Source organism: Pinus tabuliformis, chromosome 5_2 (assembly GCF_031772625.1).
Source record: "Pinus tabuliformis cultivar Carrire ecotype Pingquan chromosome 5_2, CPIR1, whole genome shotgun sequence".
NCBI lineage: Eukaryota > Viridiplantae > Streptophyta > Pinopsida > Pinales > Pinaceae > Pinus > Pinus tabuliformis.
Genome location: NC_142306.1, coordinates 803088577 through 803110707, shown reverse-complemented (window position 1 = coordinate 803110707; position 22131 = coordinate 803088577).

Here is a 22131-nt window from a genome sequence, read left to right as displayed (position 1 = left end):
TTGCTTTAAAGAAAAGTTCCAATCTGATAAAGGGGCTCCGATGTGAGTGATGCATGGTTGTGGGAGATCCAAAGGACGAAGGGTGTAGAGAAGGTATAACCACCTAAGTGATGTGTGATACCACCTAGGAAGTATTTCAAAGGTCGAAATTTCGGGGACCCCTATAATTGAATTATGAGAAAATTCTGATATGCATGAGCTCCGAAGTGTTAGCGCTTTGTCAAGGAAACCCAAAAGAACTGAGGGTGGAAGAGAAAATACAAAGGGAGATCGGCCCCTAGCATGATATGAAGGCATTAACACCTAAATTCTAAGTTGTTGGTCATAGCACCGAGTCCCATGAAGGAAAAACAAGAAAGGGCCAAGAAATAGGAGCTAAGAACCTCACAACCTCATAACATCACTTGAATATAAGTTACGAGATACGAGGGAGAAGATATTGCAGCACCTCAGGGATAAGTCGATGGTCTCATGCAACAGTCATATGAGAAATAAAATGATAAGGGGTCTAAGAACTAAGGGGCTAAGGGCCTTAGAATTGTGTGATTTCCTAATGTTCTTTTAATATAAGTTACAATGAGTTATGGCTCTGATACAACTGTACAGAGTGTTAAAGGATGAATAGGTCGACATCTATCAGGAAATATGTGTAGATAAGCTGGTTGATAGAGTTAACGGTAACTATAGAAATTGCTTGGTCAAGGAAACAAGGACCACAATACTCAAGAAGAACTGTTGAGTTTGTCTTGATGTTGGAAGAAAGCCATCTCTTATCTCTCATGCATGTCTTATAGACTTAAATGAGGGGAAAAAAACCATTCTAAAGTACAGTCAAGCTCTCTGAAGCCATGAATAAGCATGGGGAGTCTGACTGGAATGCGTAGGTGGACTAACATTAAATTCTCAGCATGGATGATCACATAGAGTGTTGGTGAAGCACCCAGGATCGCATCCTCATGTTTAATGTAGCAGCATAACTCAGGCAGCATATGCAACAACAATATGTAGTTGTCATACAGCGGTACAATAGAGAAGTGTGGAAATAGGCAACAGAGGCAGCATTGTGCAAAGTGTAGCAAAGGATCAAAACAAGTGATTTCCATTGAGAAAAGGGTGTAAGAGAGTATTGTTGCATGCAATGAAAAGTGTATAGCAGAGCGGGTGAGAGCTGAGCAACTAGCCGAAGTGTTGAACTGGAGTAGAGTGTTGCAAAAAGCCTGTGGAATAGAAGGCAAAGTGTAGTGGATAAGGTGTTTTTGTGTGAGGTCAAGAGATCCTGTGGAACAATAGAGGACCGATAGGAGAAGTTGATAATGAAGTAAACCAAATTGGTATTTTCATGTGTTTGTATTTCCCTATGTTTTTTATGGGCTAAATTAGACATAAATTAAGGCCCATGTCTCTGAATTAAACATAAATTACGCCCCATATGACCATCCTTTAGCACATTAAACCTCTCTTTTTGAATTAGATAATGTATTTTTCACTTTAGTATGTTCATTAGGAAGGTTTATGAATAATTGCATATTTGTGCCTAATAATATTTATTTTTGTGGAATATTGAGAATATTGGGCAGAATATGAAGATTTGGAGGAGGAGATATTTTTGGGTCTTGCTCCCTACTACAAGAGGACCAAAACTAAATAATAAATCAGCGAGATATTATGGAATTATGGCACAGATTGTGGAACTCCAATGCTTGAGAAAATCTAGGAATGTGTTCCCTGCCATTTAATGCGAATTCCTAGTATTGGGAACCAGAGCCACTAATCAAGGGATTTTGGTGGGGAAAGCTTCCTCCTTTCACGGGGAATGATTCCTAATAATTTTGTATAAGTACCAAATCTAATTTTCCTCTAGGGGTAGATTTTGATTAGACTTCTTATGGAGAGAACTCGTATTTTTGCATCTCCAATGTATTTTCTTGCAGGGATGTAATTGTATTGATTAAAATGATGAATATTGGTGTCATGTTCAGCTTCTAAATCTTCATCTCCTCCATATTTTATGATTTTCCTTAGGCTTGGCCATCTCAGGAGCCTCAAAGCCATTTTGTATCATTTTTTTATTCTTTTCACTTCTTATTCATATGCATCTCATGTTCTTGTTTCTCTTTATTTCTGCATTTAGTATTATTGATTTCTTGTTGTATGCTTGGGTTAAATGGTTGATGTAAGTTCTTTTGTAGGATCACAAACATAATTTCATACTTGGAAAAGATTTGGAAGGTCATAATAATCATTGAGCTACTTGGATTAGTCTTCTTATTCCCAAATCTAAAATTTTGGAACTCCTTTGTAGCAAAGAACAATAAATTTTTGTTATTTTTAGATCATGCTAACGAGCTTCAATCGAGTTGGTTCCACTTAAATTAGATAAAAAACACATTCTACTTAATAAAAAAAAAATTACCTCATTGCATTTTCACTTGATTAGGTAGGCATTTGATAGATTTACTAGCTCACTAGTTCTCGAATTTCTGGATTATAGACTAGCAATTTTCCGTTATTTAATAAATCTTTCCCATGTATATATGAATTTGTGGATAGATGCAGACAATAATGTGTGTTGTTGTAGGAGCTTCTAAATTTCAGGGAGACCTCATCTCGCCTCATCCACCCATGTCACCAAAATGCACTAAAGTCTCAATCCGAATTCTTGCTTTATAAGAAAAAATTGCCATTTCCATTGAGAAAATCTACCCATCTTGAAGCCCTTTCTTGAGTTCTGGGTAGTTTCCACCATCTCCATGCCTTATTCTTCCATTATCCAATCTTGTAGCGGCTCGTTTTGAGTCTGAATTGAGAAAAATCATCATTTAAGATAGGATTAGGCCTCTACTTGACCTCCAACCCATCAAAACCATTGTACCCATCTTCCTCCATACTTGTCTCCCCTGCCAAAGAACAAGGAAAGATTAGCATTTGCATTTATAGAACAAAAATATTAAAAAAAGAGTTCTTTCATATTCACACATGCACATAGCAGTTAATAATACCTAGATCAGACTCCATGCTCAGTTAGTTTGAATCATCACATGTGATAAATAGGGTTAAGCTGGATTTCTTTTACATTTAGTTCATGATCTTTATGCAATTTGAATATGTTTCTTTCCTTGTACTTTATTTCTTGCAATAGCTTAGGGTTTCCATTTCGAGCATTTCATTTTCTGCAATTAGTTTAGGACTTGATTTCAGTACATGCACTTCATTACATCTTGACAGCAAAGGAAGAACACATTGTATGTTCCACATATAGTGTCGATACCTCTTAAGTTCATACAAACCCTGGGTTGATAATTAAAGTCGGTAGCCTTGGGAGTTGCAGCATTCTTGTTGCAATACCGAGGCTCATCAGTTTTCAGTTTGAAAATTGTATGAAAGGTAGAATAGTGGCTAGAGTAGGAGGTGGCCTGCATTCATAGGATGTTGGTGCCTCTTGGCAAGTAGGTTCTTGCTATCTTTAGGGGGTCGTTGCCTCTTGTGAGTGGGTGCTCACAAAAAAACTGATGTAATTAAGTAGGTTCTTAATTTACATGATAACAACCAACGAATTGGTGGTTTTCTCCCTTTTGGTTTCCACGTAAAAATACAGTGCCAATATGTGTATGTTTCTCATGTGATGGATTGTATGTACATGTGAATGTATTATCTTAATGTTTATTTGTATTATGTATGAATTCTCTCATAAGTAACATACAGTAGAGGAAAGAATTAAAGTCATATTCATAAAAAGTTTTAAGAACCTCACTATAATTGATTCAACACCCCACCCCTAGTAATTCTTTATTTCAACAAGGATCACTTGAGAAGCAAGATGTTTGCAAGGCTTGTACCTTGGGGAAGTATGTAAAACCCACATTACATGATCGAGACAAGAAAGCACATGCAACCTTGGAGAGAGTCCAGCCTAATCTTTGTGGACCCTTCTCGATTGCCAAACATAAGTACTTTGTTATTTTTATTGATGATTTCTGAAGAAAGTGTTGGATCTTCTTCATGCAAAATAAGGAAGAGACATTCTTAAAATTTGTAGAATTCAAGGCACTATTTGAGAAAGAGACTGGCAAGAAGGTGAAGGATCTCATGAGCGATAATGGAGGTGAGTATGTTTGAATGAATTCAAGGACTTTTGTGCCAAACAAGGAATTCTAAGGGAACTGATAACTCCCCAAAACTCATAGAAAAATGGGGTAGCTGAGAGAAAGAACCCGGGCATTGTGGGAGCTACAAGAGCTATGCTACATGACCAAGGTTTTCCACTACATTTGTGGGCAGATGCATGTAACATAACAATTTAATTAAAGAACTAGAGTCCTCATCAGATTCTTGGTATGATTACACTAGAGGAGGATTTCTCGAGGAGAAAGCTACATGTGTCCCATTTCATAATTTTTGGAGCCTCTATTTATTGCCATGTCTCCAAATATTCAAGGAAGAAACTTGAACTAAAAACAGAGTTGGGATTTTTTTTGGGTTACACCGAAACTCCACATAATTACCGTGTGTACTTAAGTTCCCTCAAAATGATATTTATGCGGAGGGATGTAAAGTTTGATGAGGAGAAAACAATGAGATTCTCTCTTGAGAGGGAGCTGCAAATCCCCCCAGAAGAGGAGTAGTTAGCTCAAAATAAGGAGCCTTGGGAGGAGCCTTGGGAAGATGTGGAGTAGTCACAAATGGAGGAGCAGATAGGAAGGTATAGTGAAGACATCCACTCAAGTAGAACCATCTAGAGAAGGTATAAAGATAACTAGAGAAGTTGATAGACTTGTGCAGGATGCGAGGGAGAATACGAGAGCTCCGTCAAATTTGCGCAGGCAAAGGAGGTAACATGAGAGAGTTAGATTAGCTACATGGCTCTAATGACTAATATTGTAGAGACCGAGCCATCGTCTTTTGAGGAAGAAGTTGAGAAGCCAATTTGGGTTGATGCAATGGTGGAAGAATACAAATCCATCATGAAGAACAGTGTTTAGGAAGTGGTCCCAAGACCAGCAAATAAATCACTTGTGGATTTGAGATGGATCTTCAAGGTTAAACATACAACAGGCGAAATCATAGAGAAGTATAACACCATATTTGTGGCCAAAGGATTCGCTCAAGTGGAGGGAATTAACTATGAGGAAACTTTTTCTCTCATAGAAAGGTATTCATCCATTAGATCATTTCTTGCACTAGCTGCGCATATGGGGTGGAAGATCCACCAAATGGATGTAAAAACAATATTTCTTAATGGTGTTATTGAGGAGGAAGTGTACATCGAGCAACCCGAAGGTTTTGAGGCATTTGATTGGGAGCCTCATGTGTGCAGACTCATGTGAGCATTGTACGATCTCAAATATGTACCACAAGCTTGGTACACTTGGATCGATAGTTATCTCACTGAATTGGGCTTCACCAAAAGTGAAGTTGATGTGAAACTCTATCATATTTTGCTAGAAGGTATTTTTCTTATAATTGTTTTATATTTTGATGATTTAATATTGATAGGTGATGAGCAGTTGATGAACCCTTATAAGGAGGACCTTGCAAGGGAAGTTGAGATGAAATACATGGGTCTCATGCACTACCTCCTCGGGCTAGAAGTATGGCAAGGTGATGGAGAGTTGTTTTTGTCTCAAGGCAAGTATTCCATTGAGATACTACGTATATTTCACACAGAGAGTTGTAAGCCCATGGAGACACCTATAGTGACCAACTGGAGGAAGGAGAATGCCACTTTAGGTGAAGAGGTTGATGCTATCATTTCTGGGAAGCTAGTGGGTTAACTGATGTATCTTGTGAACACATGACCAGATATGTGCTTTCAATTAACCAGTTGAGCCAAGCTATGGCTAGGTTGACTAAATTGTATTGGAAGGCAGCGAAGCATGTTTTACGGCACCTCAAAGCCCCTACCCAGTATGGATTATAGTACACACAGAAAAAGTGAGTGAATTTGTGTGGCTTCACAAATGCAAATTGGGCAAGGAGTCCATCCAATCGAAAGAGTACATCAGGTGGAATTTTCAAGTTTGGGTCCGCAAAAATTTCTTGGTATAATAGAAAGCAAAGGTATGTGGCACTTAGCTCGACAAAAGCTAAATACATGGTTGCAATTCAAGCAACTTGTGAGGCGATCTAGATGAGAAAGATATTTGTGTGACTATTTGGTTAGGAGATGGATCCAACTGTGATCTATTGTTATAATCAAAGTTTCATTAAGATCTCTGAGAATCTGGTATTTCACGATCGATCCAAGCATATAGATATCCAATATCATCATTTACGAGACTGTGTGCATGAGAGGATAATGAACTGCTACAATACATTTCGATAAAGGAACAAGATGTTGACATCTTGACAAAGCTTTGTTAAGAAGGAAGTTTGAATTCCATGAGTGCAGGATAGGGGTGGTTGATAATCCATTTCTTGCTAAGAGGGAGTCTTGAGAAGTATAGCAAGAACGGCTCAATTTGTCCTTCCCTTGGTCAAATTGAGAAAATTTGAAATTTCCACATCAGCAGACAACTTGGAGGAAATTAACTGAGGTGACATGCCTCTTGTCACTCAATTAGCTCAGTAAAATCGAGTTAGAGGGCTTGGAGTTTAGCTAATAATGTGTGATTGCTAATTTGTAGCAATCCAATTTAGTTATTTCTAGTTCTATTCAGTTAAAATAGTTCTAACTATTGATATAACTATTTGGAGGTCACTTGTGGAGTGGGACAACAATCTCAATAAGTGATCATCCAGTTAACTGATCAATCAACTCAAAATAGCTAGTGCATGCAAGGAATTCGAGTTCCTCAACTATGGTGGAGATTCCAAGGCAATAACATCAGTTGTAGATTAGTCGAGTGTATACGTGTTGCATGCAATCAGTGATCAATCCTTGGGAATTGCACATTCAATTGGAAGAAAATTCGTAAAAAAATGGGTGCCTAATTTCTCAGGATTTGCATAAGGACATAGGAGCTCAGGTGGAGTAGAAATTGACTAAGTCTAGGTCAAAGCTTCTCGTGGAGCAAAGAGAAATGTTATTCACTTGTAGGTTGTACTCAGAGTGAGCAAGCAAATGTAATACATTCTCTATTCATCTAATTAATGCAAGCAGGCTTAAGGGTTTTTTACCAGTTGGTTTCCCCTAGATAAATTTATGTAATTGTGTATGGGATTGATGCATGTTTGTGAATGTTGTTCCAAATTATAAATTAATTTCCATAGAACAATAGTGTAGAATTGTGTATCTTAATTTTAGATTAAATTTCTTAAGCAGTTACAATTTTATCACCATAATTTTACATATCTCAAGCTATAGTGGCATATCTCTATGTTGAGATTTCATTTCCTATTAACACTCCTCTTCTAAATTTTTATGTATATACTCTTCTAATTTTTATGTATATGGTGAGATTCCATTTCCTATTAACACTCCTCTTCTAAATTTTTATGTATAGAGTTATCTCAACATATCTCTATGTTGAGATTTAGTCTCCATTGGATGCCAAAGAATTAGGTATCAAAACCATGGACTTAATCTTTTAATCATCATTTATTATCCCTTAGATGCCACTTAAGAAGAATAAATGCAAGTCATGATTTAGTCTCCTTTGGATGCCAAAGAGTTAGGTATCAAAACCATGGACTTGATCCTTAAATCATCATTTACTATCCCTTAGATGCCACTTAAGAAGAATAAATGTAAGCCATGATTTAGTCTCCCTTGGATGCCACTTAAGAAGAATAAATGTAAACCGTGATTTAGTCTCCTTTGGATGCCAAAGCATTAAGTATCAATAGGTATCAAAACCATAGACTTCATCTTTAATAAACTTTGGATGGTAAACATAATAATAACTCATTTTCACAACTTTTAAATGAATGGAAAAGTATACACTCTCACTCTTTGTATATTAAATATAAATTTATATATATATATATATATATATAAACTCAAAATAATAATGCAAAAAATACACATACTTGAATTTAAACACATATTTCATATTGTACACACTTTCATATATTATTTTAAAATGCACCCATTAATCAAAAGAAAAACTTTGAAATGATTCTTTGAAAAACCCAAAATATACAAATTCAAGGTTATCTCAATCAATCGATACAAATTCATTGATAGCTGTCATTCCAAAGAAAATCAATACTAATAAAAGAAAAATCAATCCTTTTATATAATTTAAGGCATTACACAGTTGTTAAATGATATTATAACAATGACGTATGTGCTTCCGTATGACAAATTCGTATATATGAATTCAAAGTTATTTCTAACGACCAATGCAAATTCAATGTTATCTTAGTCACTACAAACGAAACGAAGGCTATCTTATTTAGTTTTGCAATTGAGGTTTAAAAAATGTAAAATCCGAGTTAGTATCAAGTTTTAAAATTATTTATATATATTTGAATAGTGATTTATGGGTTATTTGTTTGGGTAGTTTAACGGGGTTGCTTCACTCTTGGTTTGCTAGATACATTGTGAATTAATTTATCATACCTTAAATTATTAATAAGGTTTTTTTTTTTTTGGGACGAAGTGGGTTATGAATTTATTTATTTTAATTGTTAATGTTATTGGATGTCATTTTTTTTAATATCTCAAACTCAAACCTATAATTTTATATAAATTATGTTGGAGCTCTATGAAACCTAGATCGATCGGAATAGTCACAACTGGGATATGGATGGAAAGCTAGTCACCTACCTAATGAGGCGGCCTCCCATTTACTAATATGTTTTTAATTAATTTTTTTATTTTTAATATTAATGTTTATTAAATATTAAAAATAATTTATAAGATTTTAAAGTTCATAAATATCAAGGAAAATATAAAACTTATTAACTAATTATAATAAAAAAATAATAATTTTGGAGAAGAAGAAAAGAAAAAAGTTGAAAAATAATAGAAAACTTAAAATGAGAAAGAAGTTTAGAAAAGGAAGTAATTATTATAATAAAGCATTTTTAATTTAAAGTCACAAATTAAGGTAGGATGGGTATAAGTCTATGCGTTTGTTATTGGATTTAGATGTCTTGTAAGTTTATTATTCAAATTTGCATGTTATTTATGGGCTTTTTTTTATTGATGTTAATAAGAGGTAATTAACTTGGTGCATGGTGATTTGGATACTAGTCTTATGTAAGACACTAATAAAGTTTGAACATCTCTTGAAGGAAGAGGATTACACTTGTCTGCTTCTCATATGTCAAGAGTTTCTAAAGACGACCAAGTCAATCTCTAAAAAAAACAAAATACTCTCTCATATTATTAGGGAGATATTTTGAATACAAAATGGTCCTCAAACTTTGTTGCCAATATGGCAGACTAGCATGTTGGCATTGATGTCAACCCACTTGTAGTGGCCCTCATGATCTTGATGAATTGTGTTGTTGTAGGTGTGCAGAGGTTTGTTGAGGTGTGCGATAGGTCTTAGAGGTGTTTGACATTATGTTGATGAACTTGAAGATCCGGGCAGAGGAGATTTGACTTTTCTTAATTTGCAACAATGGTGCAGTCTGCCCATTTGCACACAGAAACACTATGCTAGTGTTTCACCCTTGTCACTTTGTTCCAATGCATTTTGTTGTTTGTTCCCAATTCTATGCCAACGTGGTTCTTGTAGGTGAAGAAAGAAAAATACTACAGGATTTAACAATGGAAATAGTACATGGTTTTCTTCAAAGAGTCTTTGATTGGTTTGGTCTTTTAGTGATCAAGTTGGTTTGGTCATAATCATGATGTGAACACATTAATCGACTTGGTTATGGAGTTAGTGGAATAGATTTGGTCTTCATGTTTTTAGTTTAATTATTTGCCAGTGGATCATTGCCTTAGTGATTATAATTAAAAAAAATGGATCTGATCCTCATGGAATATGTTGGCGCGCTTGATTATTAAAATAGATATCCTAATAGACCTATTATCACTTAAGAATTTTAATGCCAAAATTTCTCATACTAGCTTGATGGTAAAGATTCGGTGCTAGTCCAAGTTTGAGGTTTTGTTTGCCTTAGAGTCTGAGTCTTAGGAGTCCACTATGCATTCTCATTCACCACTGGTCTCATAATTCACACAATTTCCATGTGTCAGCTCTGTTCAAAGGTTATTATGTGCTACAAAGCTCTTTAGGTAATTTCGTAGTGCATAAGTCAGTTTTAGGTGTTTTCGCAGCGCAACTGTCTAGGTGATTTCGTAGACCCTGTCTAGGTGATTTCGTGCTGATCCATAGGAAATCTCACCCAGCTGTCATATTTATCAAAATCCTCATCATTAGGTCATTAGCTGTCTTGGTATGCACAGGTTGCAAGTTTCAAAAAGAAGCAAAGAAAAGAAATACATTTATGAACTCCAAAGTTTTATTATGAAAAGGTAGTCAAATTCCAGGAGGTCGCTAAAGCAAATGAAAGCCTATTTTGGGAAATGGAAAGAGGTTTTTATTCCTAACAGACTGAACTAGAAAAAACTCTTTCAGTTTCCTCAAATACATTACGATCTGAGAGAAATTAATGACCAAAGTTGCGCTACGAAACTGCTGTAGGTGCAGTTTTTCATCTCCTGTTTTACACCTGTTTTTCAAAGACACATTCTAGGCGGTAGGGAAGGTGTTTCAAAAAACCAAGATAGGTTTTTGTTCAGCATGGATTGGTTCACAAACGCCTCCTTTAGTTTTTCCAAATACGTTTTTTGTGAGAAGTTATGAGCTCTGTCCCAAGCCCTATTTTTCAGCCAGAATAGAAGCTTATATCTCATGTCATCTCCACTTATTGGCAATGCAAGAAAAAGGAAGCAAGGCATCATGATTTAGTTCCAGAAAGGGGTTGGGAAATCAATCTAGATCAACTTCATACAATTGCAGACAGCAACACAGTGGCAATGGTTGTTATCAATCCAAGCAACCCATGTGGCACCACTTTTACCCATGATCATTTGGCTAAGGTTGCAGAAACAGCTAAAAGGTTAGGTTTGTTAATAATCTCAGATGAAGTATATGCTCATATTGTCTTTGGTAAGAAGCCATTCATTCCAATGGGATTCTTTGCATCAATTATACCAGTAATTACTCTTGGGAGCATATCGAAGAAATGGATGGTTCCTGGTTGGCAGATTGGTTGGTTTGTGACATGTGATCCAGATGGTATTCTGAGGAAATCTCAGATAACTGAAGGCATTATTGCAACCCATTTAATTGACTAGGCACTAGATAGGTTTGTTGCTGCAGCTGTCCAGAATCCTATGTGTAATCTCTCATTAATGGTTGGCACAACAGATGATTGGTGTTATGTGGAGGCATATGGAAAGAATGGGGTCCATATATATATTCAGTTTGAAAAGCTCCAAGGCACATGAAAAGAGACATTTCAAGATAGCAAAGGGCTCAAAATGAAAAAAATTTGGTCGTAACTATGTCTTTTGGAATAACATAGCAGTTTCGTAGAGCGCTACGAAATTGCTGAAGATGATGACTAAAACTCAGCAATTTCATAGCGCGCTACCAAACTGCTGAAGCTAAAACAATCTGATATCAGTGAACCGGTTTTGAGATACAAGCGGGAATTTTGAAAGGGGAATATATACAAGGCATTATCTGAAGCTATCAACATTCACCATGTAAAGACAGGTGGAGAAAATATGGATTCGAATCCAGCTTTAAATTTTTGTCATAAAGTGAACACACTTACCACAGTTCAAGATATGTCAAAACGGTTTGAAAGAGTTTTTGCCTTTACACATGACAAAGGTGGCCAGCACATCAAGGACGTGGAAATCTGTTCTATTTTGGGTAATCAAATATAAATGGCGTGTATCTTTGGATTCAAACATTTGAGGCAAACCAAAGACGGGTAAAACAGCGGTAGTTTCCTATGTTTGAGGGAAATGGAGAGGATACGACATTAAAGGCCAACAAGCAGCTACACACACCTACCACAGCCAAACTGAAAGAGAACCAGATGTCATAGAAAGAAATCATCTTAATTATAGCCATCATGCATGTAATATGGAGTTAGAGTCATAGTTGATTTAGATCTCTAAAAACTCCAGTCAACACTTTGTTGTATTTATTAAGTAGTTAGAGTTTAGGAGTTGTCAGTAATAGAAGTAGTTTTCGAATTCCCCTCATGCTGGAGGAGGAATCTCGATCAGTTAGAATAAGAGCTCTATATATAGCTGAAAGAGCAATGTAATCAGGGGTTGGAAAATTTTATGGAAAATCTTGTATTTGGCCTATGTAAGACTCATTTTCAGTAATACATGCTTGAGTTTACTTCTCAGGATTCATGAAGGATTTTTTGTGTTCAGAATATGTGATGTTGTCCTTCTCTTAATTCTTACAGTGGTATGGATGTATAATCACTCAGAATTCACTGAATGTGCTATGACTTCCTGTATACATTTATAAACTGTGTGGTCCCATATGAGTTTATGTTCTGAATGTTTAAATGCTGAATGCCCTGACTTCCATGTAGGGTTGAGTTCATTGTTATATTGAGGTGTTGTTGACTCCATAAGCCCAATGGATAGTTTTGTTTAATGTGTTTCCACCATTCATGTTTTTCACAGTTTTTCTATAAGAGTTAGCCATCTTATCTTTAATCAAAATCATTAATCCATTAAGAGAGATCCCTCTCAGGTTGAGGAGGCTAAGCCTCAGCCTAAAGTAGGTTGAAATAGTTACTTAGAGTCAACCTGACCAGCAGCCTATCAGGATCTGATTTTGAGATAACATTTTGGTGCGTCTGCCGGGAGCCTGAAGTCTATTCATTCCCGAAATTAAGAGGTTGAACTTCTGAAGGTAGCAGGAGCTTAGACATCTATTTGAGGCTGCAAAAATACCTTGGTGACTCCACACATCGAATAAGAGATTGGAAGGTGACTCAACTGCTAGAAGATCAGTAGCTTGATGAAGTTTCAAGATGAATTCCACTGCAAGAATGAATGCCAGGTATGCTCCTATGAATCGGTCTCATATCCCTAGTTTTCCAAATCCTATGCCAAAGGTTGATTGGTTAGAGGAACTTCCAATATTCAAAGATGAAAAGAAAGACAATGCTGCTCTTCATTTGGTTAGGTTTCATATGCATGTACGCAATCTTAAGGTTCACTTTCCTGAGGATTGTCTCATGAGGATGTTTATGACCACTTTAGAAGGAAAAGCCTGGTCTTGGTATAAAAGTTTGGAAAATGGTTCATTATATTCTCTTGCTGATTTCCATGATGTGTTCTATGATATGTATAAAGAGTGTCATCCCTCCTTATTGCTGGTCAAAGATTGTTGTAAACATTCTACGAGTTTTATTCAATATTTGGAGGATTGTTATGATGATGATGAATTTATGGAGGAAGAAATTTTAGAGGCTCTTCATAACAATGCATTTCAACACCAAGAAGAAAGTATAACATCTCATGAAACGCAGCATGAAGATCAGCAGAGGTTTATTTGTGAAAACCATGTTTCATCCTTTGATATGAATGAAAAGATGCAGCAAATTTGTCAGTCTTTTGATCATAAAGAATATGAAATTGATTGCAAACACCAAGAAGAAATACTGGAAGAAATTTTTTATAATCCTCAGGCATAAGAAAAGGTTGTTTATTTTTGTGATTCCTTGCAGTAGCTTACATCAAAGAATGATCACAATAGTGAGGAAAATTACATTGTCTATGGGAATCATGCAGAAAGGCAGTTGGATAGCACATCAAAGGAATTTTGTGTGGCTAAGGATCAGTTGTCTAAAGAGATAGAATGTTATGATGATTATCAAAATAACCATGTTTTCTTTGACCCTATAAATGAATACATGGCAAAGTTTTGCACATCAGTATTTCAATTTCATTTGCATTATGAAGATCATACACATTATAGGTTGATTTGGTCATCTCACTACCATGGTTATTTTGAGGTTGAATGCAGTCAAGAGGCTCCAATATCAGAGAAGACAAATGATTGGCTACATTGGAAATTTCACATTGATTGAGCTGAAAGAAGTTTGAATTGATAGGGTAGGTAGGTAGGAAAATGCAAATAAGCTCAAGGTCAACTGAGCATTTTTCAGTAGATGTGGAGTTCTTTCTCCTACAGTCATCATCAAGCTTAAGCTCGAGGTGAAGGCCCAAGAAGCTTGAAGGGGATGTTTGTCAAACAAATCTATGTTTTTCATAGAATGGACAAAGCACTGGACCTGCGAGTTCTTAGTGTACTACAGGAGCACACTATCCCAAGTGGAGCCACTGTTATCACTTAAGAATTTTAATGCCAAAATTTCTCATACTAGCTTGATGGTAAAGATTCGGTGCTAGTCCAAGTTTGAGTTTTTGTTTGCCTTAGAGTCTGAGTCTTAGGAGTCCACTATGCATTCTCATTCACCACTGGTCTCATAATTCACACAATTTCCATGTGTCAGCTATGTTCAAAGGTTATTATGTGCTACGAAGCTCTTTAGGTAATTTCGTAGTGCATAAGTCAGTTTTAGGTGTTTTCGCAGCGCAACTATCTAGGTGATTTCGTAGACCCTGTCTAGGTGATTTCGTGCTTATCCATAGAAAATATCACCTAGCTGTCATATTTATCAGAATCCTCATCATTAGGTCATTAGCTGTCTTGGTATGCACAGGTTGCAAGTTTCAAAAAGAAGCAAAGAAAAGAAATACATTTATGAACTCCAAAGTTTTATTATGAAAAGGTAGTCAACTTCCAGGAGGTCTCTAAAGCAAATGAAAGCCTATTTTGGGAAATGGAAAGAGGTTTTTATTCCTAACAGACTGAACTAGAAAAAAATCCTTCAGTTTCCTCAAATCCATTACGATCTGAGAGAAATTAATGACCAAAGTTGCGCTACGAAACTGCTGTAGGTGCAGTTTTTCATCTCCTGTTTTACACCTGTTTTTCAAAGACACATTCTGGGACGTAGCAAAGGTGTTTCCAAAAACCAAGATAGGTTTTTGTTCAGCATCGATTGGTTCACAAAAGCCTCCTTCAGTTTTTCCAAATACGGTTTTTGTGAGAGGTTATGATCTCTGTCCCAAACCCTATTTTTCAGCCAGAATAGAAGCTTATATCTCATGTCATCTTCACTTATTGGAAATGCAAGAAAAAGGAAGCAAGGCATCATGATTTAGTTCCAGAAAGGGGTTGGGAAATCAATCTAGATAAACTTCATATAATTGTAGACAGCAACACAGTGGCAATGGTTGTTATCAATCCAAGCAACCCATGTGGCACCACTTTTACCCATGATCATTTGGCTAAGGTTGCAGAAACAGCTAAAAGGTTAGGTTTGTTAATAATCTCAGATGAAGTATATGCTCATATTGTCTTTGGTAAGAAGCCATTCATTCCAATGGGATTCTTTGCATCAATTATACCAGTAATTACACTTGGGAGCATATCGAAGAAATGGATGGTTCCTGGTTGGCAGATTGGTTGGTTTGTGACATGTGATCCAGATGGTATTCTGAGGAAATCTCAGATAACTGAAGGCATTATTGCAACCCATTTAATTGACTAGGCACTAGATAGGTTTGTTGCTGCAGCTGTCCAGAATCCTATGTGTAATCTCTCATTAATGGTTGGCACAACAGATGATTGGTGTTATGTGGAGGCATATGGAAAGAATGGGGTCCATATATATATTCAGTTTGAAAAGCTCCAAGGCACATGAAAAGAGACATTTCAAGATAGGAAAGGGCTCAAAATGAAAAAAAATTGGTCGTAACTATGTCTTTTGGAATAACATAGCAGTTTCGTAGAGCGCTACGAAACTGCTGAAGATGATGACTGAAACTCAACAATTTCATAGCGCGCTACGAAACTGCTGAAGCTAAAACAATCTGATATCAGTCAACCGGTTTTGAGATACAAGCGGGAATTTTGAAAGGGGAATATATACAAGGAATTATCTGAAGCTATCAACATTCAACCATGTAAAGACAAGTGGAGAAAATATGGATTCGAATCTAGCTTTAAATTTTTGTCATAAAGTGAACACACTTACCACAGTTCAAGATATGTCAAAACGGTTTGAAAGAGTTTTTGCCTTTACACATGAAAAAGGTGGCCAGCACATCAAAGACATGGCAATCTGTTCTATTTTGGGTAATGAAATATAAATGGCATGTTTCTTTGGATTCGAACATTTGAGGCAAACCAAAGACGGGTAAAACAGCGGTAGTTTCCTATGTTTCAGGGCAATGGAGAGGATACGACATTAAAGGCCAACAAGTAGCTACAAACACCTACCACAACCAAACTGAAAGAGAACCAGATGTCATAGAAAGGAATCATCTTAATTATAGCCATCATGCATGTAATATGGAGTTAGAGTCATAGTTGATTTAGATCTCTAAAAACTCCAGTCAACACTTTGTTGTATTTATTAAGTAGTTAGAGTTTAAGAGTTGTCAGTAATAGAAGTAGTTTTCGAATTCCCCTCATGCTAGAGGAGGAATCTCGATCAGTTAGAATAAGAGCTCTATATATAGCTGAAACAACAATGTAATCAGGGGTTGGAAAATTTTATGGAAAAGCTTGTATTTGGCCTATGTAAGACTCATTTTCAGTAATACATGCTTGAATTTACTTCTCAGGATTCATGAAGGATTTTTTGTGTTCAGAATATGTGATGTTGTCCTTTTCTTAATTCTTCCAGTAGTATGGATGTATAATCACTCAGAATTCACTGAATGTGCTCTGACTTCCTGTATACATTTATAAACTGTGTGGTCCCATATGAGTTTATGTTCTGAATGTTTAAATGCTGAATGCCCTGACTTCCATGTAGGGTTGAGTTCATTGTTATATTGAGGTGTTGTTGACTCCATAAGCCCAATGGATAGTTTTGTTTAATGTGTTTCCACCATTCATATTTTTCACAGTTGTTCTATAAGAGTTAGCCATCTTATCCTTAATCAAAATCATTAATCCATTAAGAGAGAGCCCTCTCAGGTTGAGGAGGCTAAGCCTCAGCCTAAAGTATGTTGAAATAGTTACTTAGAGTCAACCTGACCAGCAGCCTATTAGGATCTGATTTTGAGATAACATTTTGGTGCGTCTGCCGGGAGCCTGAAGTCTATTCATTCCCGAAATTAAGAGGTTGAACTTCTGAAGGTAGCAGGAGCTCAGACATCTATTTGAGGCTGCAAAACTACCTTGGTGACTCCACACATCGAATAAGAAATTGGAAGGTGACTCAACTGCTAGAAGATCAGTAGCTTGATGAAGTTTCAAGATGAATTCCACTACAAGAATGAATGCCAGGTATGCTCCTATGAATCGGTCTCATATCCCTGGTTTTCCAAATCCTATGCCAAAGGTTGATTGGTTAGAGGATCTTCCGATATTCAAAGATGAAAAGAAAGACAATGTTGCTCTTCATTTGGTTAGGTTTCATATGCATGTACGCAATCTTAAGGTTCACTTTCCTGAGGATTGTCTCATGAGGATGTTTATGAACACTTTAGAAGGAAAAGCATGGTCTTGGTATAAAAGTTTGGAAAATGGTTCATTATATTCTCTTGCTGATTTCCGTGATGTGTTCTATGACATGTATAAAGAGTGTCATCCCTCCTTATTGATGGTCAAAGATTGTTGTAAACATTCTACGAGTTTTATTCAATATTTGGAGGATTGTTATGATGATGATGAATTTATGGATGAAGAAATTTTAGAGGCTCTTCATAACAATGCATTTCAACACCAAGAAGAAAGTATAACATCTCATGAAACGCAGCATGAAGATCAGCAGAGGTTTATTTGTGAAAACCATGTTTCATCCTTTGATATGAATGAAAAGATGCAGCAGATTTGTCAGTCTTTTGATCATAAAGAATATGAAATTGATTGCAAACACCAAGAAGAAATACTGGAAGAAATTTTTTATAATCCTCAGGCAGAAGAAAAGGTTGTTCATTTTTGTGATTCCTTGCAGTAGCTTACATCAAAGAATGATCACAATAGTGAGGAAAATTACATTGTCTATGGGAATCATGCAGAAAGGCAGTTGGATAGCACATCAAAGGAATTTTGTGTGGCTAAGGATCAGTTGTCTAAAGAGATAGAATGTTATGATGATTATCAAAATAACCATGTTTTCTTTGACCCTATAAATGAATACATGGCAAAGTTTTGCACGTCAGTATTTCAATTTCATTTGCATTATGAAGATCATATACATTATAGGTTGATTTGGTCATCTCACTACCATGGTTATTTTGAGGTTGAATGCAGTCAAGAGCCTCCAATATCAGAGAAGACAAATGATTGGCTACATTGGAAATTTCACATTGATTGAGCTGAAAGAAGTTTGAATTGATAGGGTAGGTAGGTAGGAAAATGCAAATAAGCTCAAGGTCAACTGAGCATTTTTCAGTAGATGTAGAGTTCTTTCTCCTACAGTCATCATCAAGCTTAAGCCCGAGGTGAAGGCCCAAGAAGCTTGAAGGGGATGTTTGTCAAACAAATCTATGTTTTTCATAAAATGGACAAAGCACTGGACCTGCGAGTTCTTAGTGTACTACAGGAGCACACTATCCCAAGTGGAGCCACTGTTATCACTTAAGAATTTTAATGCCAAAATTTCTCATACTAGCTTGATGGTAAAGATTCGGTGCTAGTCCAAGTTTGAGTTTTTGTTTGCCTTAGAGTCTGAGTCTTAGGAGTCCACTATGCATTCTCATTCACCACTGGTCTCATAATTCACACAATTTCCATGTGTCAGCTCTATTCAAAGGTTATTATGTGCTACAAAGCTCTTTAGGTAATTTCGTAGTGCATAAGTCAGTTTTAGGTGTTTTCGCAGCGCAACTGTCTAGGTGATTTCGTAGACCCTGTCTAGGTGATTTCGTGCTGATCCATAGAAAATCTCACCCAACTGTCATATTTATCAGAATCCTCATCATTAGGTCATTAGCTGTCTTGGTATGCACAGGTTGCAAGTTTCAAAAAGAAGCAAAGAAAAGAAATACATTTATGAACTCCAAAGTTTTATTATGAAAAGGTAGTCAACTTCCAGGAGGTCTCTAAAGCAAATGAAAGCCTATTTTGGGAAATGGAAAGAGGTTTTTATTCCTAACAGACTGAACTAGAAAAAACTCCTTCAGTTTCCTCAAATCCATTACGATCTGAGAGAAATTAATGACCAAAGTTGCGCTACGAAACTGCTGTAGGTGCAGTTTTTCATCTCCTGTTTTACACCTGTTTTTCAAAGACACATTCTGGGCGGTAGGGAAGGTGTTTCAAAAGACCAAGATAGGTTTTTGTTCAGCATCGATTGGTTCACAAAAGCCTCCTTCAGTTTTTCCAAATACGTTTTTTGTGAGAAGTTATGAGCTCTGTCCCAAGCCCTATTTTTCAGCCATAATAGAAGCTTATATCTCATGTCATCTTCACTTATTGGCAATGCAAGAAAAAGGAAGCAAGGCATCATGATTTAGTTCCAGAAAGGGGTTGGGAAATCAATCTAGATCAACTTCATACAATTGCAGACAGCAACACAGTGGCAATGGTTGTTATCAATCCAAGCAACCCATGTGGCACCACTTTTACCCATGATCATTTGGCTAAGGTTGCAGAAACAACTAAAAGGTTTGGTTTGTTAATAATCTCAGATGAAGTATATGCTCATATTGTCTTTGGTAAGAAGCCATTCATTCCAATGGGATTATTTGCATCAATTATACCAGTAATTACTCTTGGGAGCATATCGAAGAAATGGATGGTTCCTGGTTGGCAGATTGGATGGTTTGTGACATGTGATCCAGATGGTATTCTGAGGAATTCTCAGATAACTGAAGGCATTATTGCAACCCATTTAATTGACTAGGCACTAGATAGGTTTGTTGTTGCAGCTGTCCAGAATCCTATGTGTAATCTCTCATTAATGGTTGTCACAACAGATGATTGGTGTTATGTGGAGGCATATGGAAAGAATGGGGTCCATATATATATTCAGTTTGAAAAGCTCCAAGGCACGTGAAAAGAGACATTTCAAGATAGCAAAGGGCTCAAAATGAAAAAAATTTGGTCGTAACTATGTCTTTTGGAATAACATAGCAGTTTCGTAGAGCGCTACGAAACTGCTGAAGATGATGACTAAAACTCAGCAATTTCATAGCGCGCTACGAAACTGCTGAAGTTAAAACAATCTGATATCAGTCAACCGATTTTGAGATACAAGTTGGAATTTTGAAAGGGGAATATATACAAGGAATTATCTGAAGCTATCAACATTCAACTATGTAAAGATAGGTGGAGAAAATATGGATTCGAATCCAGCTTTAAATTTTTGTCATAAAGTGAACACACTTACCATAGTTCAAGATATGTCAAAACGGTTTGAAAGAATTTTTGCCTTTACACATGACAAAGGTGGCCAGCACATCAAGGACGTGGCAATCTGTTCTATTTTGGGTAATGAAATATAAATGGCATGTTTCTTTGGATTCGAACATTTGAGGCAAACCAAAGACGTGTAAAACAGCGGTAGTTTCCTATGTTTCAGGGCAATGGAGAGGATACGACATTAAAGGCCAACAAGCAGCTACAAACACCTACCACAGCCAAACTGAAAGAGAACCAGATGTCATAGAAAGGAATCGTCTTAATTATAGCCATCATGCATGTAATATGGAGTTAGAGTCATAGTTGATTTAGATCTCTAAAAACTCCAGTCAACACTTTGTTGTATTTATTAAGTAGTTAGAGTTTAAGAGTTGTCAGTAATAGAAGTAGTTTTCGAATTCCCCTCATGCTGGAGGAGGAATCTCGATCAGTTAGAATAAGAGCTCTATATATAGCTGAAACAACAATGTAATCAGGGGTTGGAAATTTTTATGGAAAAGCTTGTATTTGGCCTATGTAAGACTCATTTTCAGTAATACATGCTTGACTTTACTTCTCAGGATTCATGAAGGATTTTTTATGTTCAGAATATGTGATGTTGTCCTTTTCTTAATTCTTACAGTGGTATGGATGTATAATCACTCAGAGTTCACTGAATGTGCTCTGACTTCCTGTATACATTTATAAACTGTGTGGTCCCATATGAGTTTATGTTCTGAATGTTTAAATGCTGAATGCCCTGACTTCCATGTAGGGTTGAGTTCATTGTTATATTGAGGTGGTGTTGACTCCATAAGCCCAATGGATAGTTTTTTTTAATGTGTTTCCACCATTCATATTTTTCACAGTTGTTCTATAAGAGTTAGCCATCTTATCTTTAATCAAAATCATTAATCCATTAAAAGAGAGACCTCTCAGGTTGAAGAGGCTAAGCCTCAGCCTAAAGTAGGTTGAAATAGTTACTTAGAGTCAACCTGACCAGCAGCCTATCAGGATCTGATTTTGAGATAACAAGACCAATTGGTGGTTAGATCCTGTAAGTTTTGGTTACAATGTTTTGAGAGTAAGATCTGGAGGTTGTGCCTAGATATTATGACAAAGAGTAAACCGAATGAAATAGAGCATACATCGAATGTGGTTTTTGACATAGTACACATTGTGTGATTTTGCGTGGCGATCGAGCTCAACTTGCTTAATGTAGCGCACATTGTGTGATGCATGGAGTGGTTTGATAATGTGTCGATAGATAGCTCAATTGGGTGAGTTGCGCTTGGAGAATAATGGTTGAGCACATACCATTGCAGAGCAAGGTTTGATTAGAATGAGGTTCGATTTTATAATGCGCATGACAGGATAAATCGTTGATGTTTGATTGAATGTGTGTGCATGGACTAATATATGGGTAGATTTATAGAATGCATATGGTTTTTCAGTTTGACAACAAAGGTTAGAGAGTGTATGAATTTGTGAGTAATGTATGGACTAGGTCAAAGGTCTTATGCATGTGATGTGTGAATAGAAAAGGCATATACCATAGTGCACAGCTTGAAGAATGGAGTGTTTTGTGTATATCAAAGATCATCTTAGAGCATATGGTTCAAGGTGTGCAGAAGTTTAAGAGCTTGTGCACATAAAATGAAGTGTGATAGCTGAAGGGTCTGATGTTGGTGCAAATGTTAGTGAGGTAGTGCAACTTGAACCTATAATTTGGGTGAATTGAATGGAAAAGTGATGGCAAAGATAGAGGCTTCATATAGTTGTTGTTTTTGTGTGCTAATAATGATTATGCAGG